The 3,116-nt window shown below is 44.7% G+C and overlaps 1 pseudogene; it reads left to right on the forward strand.

Moving 5' to 3' along the window:
* Positions 1–2,809, forward strand: part of LOC137624697 (uncharacterized) — a 17,590-nt pseudogene extending 14,781 nt beyond the window's left edge.
* The last annotated feature ends 307 nt before the right edge of the window (positions 2,810–3,116 follow it).

The following is a 3,116-nucleotide window of genomic DNA, read 5'->3' on the forward strand; positions in this document are numbered from 1 at the left end:
ATTTTAGACCCTGCCAAATTCCATATGGCGGTTATTAAGAGACATTCAGCAGGAAGAAGCTATGCAATGGACTATGGTTACTGTGTATTTTTCAGGTTAAGGATAAACTACAAGTAAAAAACGACAAATAAATTAATGGGAGGATTGAATCATTAAAATTGCGACTCTAAAATTACGAAAATTCAACATTTGAGTTCTTACGTGACCTTATGCTACCTTGTAAAATACGGATATGTTTTGCTTTGTTTATTCAATAAAACTAGGAGTAATTTTTTTTTTCTTTTCATGTGTTGTTATTGTTAGGTTTTAAATGTTTATAGCTTTGTTATAAAAACCCAATAGAGATTTTTTATTCATTATTTCTAAATAGAAAATATTGATTTCTTAATTTATTTTTCACCAATACACGAAGCTGTAGCATAATATATATAAAAACAAATATAATATATGTTATAAAGAAATTTCGATTAAAATCTCGCTCATTTTACACAGGAGCTCTTCTTGCACATTATCTCTTATAGTGTACTAGCTAATTTAGAATTAGCTAGTTTGTGATAGCTCTTTTAGATCTAGCTCTTTTCGGACTAGGTTTTTTGAGTTTAACCCTAATTAAAGATTAATCCCAGGTTGACACTTGCACGAATCTGTGGCACGCATTAGCACGACTTGAGTCATGTCAGTACAAAAACTAGTCGTAAACTGGCGTGGCATGTTGGGACGAGAATTTTGAAATATTCAAAACTTTGGTCAAGATAAAATCTCGAGACCGTGTCGTGAACTATGCGCAAACTATTCGTGAACTTGTTGTGACCTCATCAGGACGATGCGGGAGGAAGCGTGCCAGTGTGTTGTAATGCGTGCTATGCCACGACTGTCACATACTGCCATTAATAGTTCACGAACAGCTCATGTCGAGTTCACGAGTAGTTGACGACCTGTTCACAAATATGCGCGCATCGCACCGTGGCCGTGCCATCACACTTACATGGTCACGTGTACTTCACGCATCGATGGCACGAGCAGTTCACCACTAGTTTATGCACTTCAAAACAGTTTGCGCATGGCACGAGCAGTTCACGGGCAGTTCACGAACAGTTCACGAGCAGTTCACGAACAGTTCATGAACAGTTCACGACCATTGCGCGACAGTGGCGCTCGCGTCAGTGTGGAATTATACATAGGGCCTCCTGGACACTGCTTGCCATTCCAGAAATCGCCAGCAAAGAGACAGCATGCTTAAAACAAAGCTGAGAAGAGGAAGAGGAAAGCAGAGAAGGCCATAAGCCGACAGGCCAGAGGCACAGACCGCTAAGAGAGATAATTCCAATCAGTCATTTATATTAAGTCTCGATGTGATCCCGGAGACACAGCAGGATCCAATTGAAAGCCAGAGACAGCCATCCAGTGAGGACGAGGCTAACAGAAAGCAGAAGTGGGTCCGGGTGTCCAAGAAAGGAATCCCTGAATACCCCTGGACAGAAGAGTCCAAGTTTAGGTTGGCCGAGCTTGTGAAGGAGAACCCCTAGCTGTATGATAAGAAGCAGGATTGGCTCAACGTGGCGACCAAGATCAGCCAGTGGAACCGAGTCGGAGAGCAGCTGGAGCCTCCTGCCACTGGTGGCTAATGCAAGAAACATTACGAGAACTTGAGAACCAGGATGGGGAAGATTATGAAGAAGGAGAAGAACAGTGGAGCTGGCCAGCCACAAAGGAGTGCCCGTGAAAGCCAGATCATGGAGACCTGGAGTTTCCTAATGCAACATATTGTTCAGGGAGAGACAGACCCCCGTGAGCAGTTTGCTGTCCCGGAGTCAGCTGCAGTGACGATAAGCAACGATGACGATAATGAAGTGAGGTCCAAAGGTTCCCAGAGCCAAGCATCTACTAGCACTGGGAAGGGCAAGGGCAAGGGGAAGTGGTCCAGGCCACCAGCAACACAGATAACCACCAAAACCGCCCACACCGGGGTGACCCAGAGCGACCTCTGTGATGTAGCGAAACAGGTGAGATTCCCAATATCTACATGCAGATTGTATTCCAGTTTGATCCATTGTTCTTGACATGGCATGTGCCATATGTTGCATTTAAATGCTGTACTAAATTGTTATAATGTTTGTATGTTTTTGATCCTCTCCAAAGCCGATTCCTTGGGGGCCACCCACTCGTACACTGGCCAACACAAGATCGTACATGATTTTGTGTGCCTGCTGGAAGGCCACATGCAGGCCATCCCGGAGGACTCCTGGCATGAATTCTAGATAGACTGCCTCAACCTTGTACACCGCTACAGTCAGCGGTGTCAGCTCTTCCAGCAGCCACATCAACAACCACTCATGACCTGGCCAGGCCCAGAGCGGCATCAATCTTGGCAGCCCCCTCAGCAACAGCAGTACAGGCATCAACCTCAACCAGCCACCTTGCAGGCACTGCCAGAGCAGCAGCAGCAGCAGCTTCAGCAGCAACCTCCAGCCAGTCAGCCATCACCTCTAACCTGGATGCCGCCCCAGTCACCACAGTCTTCAGGCTAGTTCTCCTGGCCCCGAACTACGGAGTGGCAACCACGGATGCCACCTGCACCGTCAGTCACCCGTGTCGAGGCTCCTTCACCAAAACCTTCAGTGTTGTCACTGTCAGCCACCTTCAAGAAACCTGTGACACCACTTAGCTTCCCGGCCCTGACCCCGGGGTCCGTCGACAGCAGCCTATAGGCCATTTCACCCTTAACCCTCTTCACCTCCAAGGAACTCAACACACCACCGGTCTAACGGGTATCCCCATGCAGTGGTACCAGAACCAGCAAGGACACTGAGTAAGAAACTTTAGAAAGTGAGAAACTTTTAGGAGTCAGAGCCATTGAGACACTTCTAAATATTTGTAAATAGTTGGACTGGGATAATTGTACATATTGGTTGTTTGCTGTTTTCATGTTAATAAATTTTTATCTTATTTCAAAACGCTTGATTTTATGTTTAACCTTAAAACAAAGTTGAAGAAAAACAAAAACGAAACGAAACAAAAACATAAAAAGTAGACGAAATAGAAACCAAAAAATAAAGGGCAACAAGAAAACAAACGAAAAATAAACGTTTCTTTTATATAAAAAATGGAACAACTGT

Source organism: Palaemon carinicauda, chromosome 31, assembly GCF_036898095.1.
Source record: "Palaemon carinicauda isolate YSFRI2023 chromosome 31, ASM3689809v2, whole genome shotgun sequence".
NCBI lineage: Eukaryota > Metazoa > Arthropoda > Malacostraca > Decapoda > Palaemonidae > Palaemon > Palaemon carinicauda.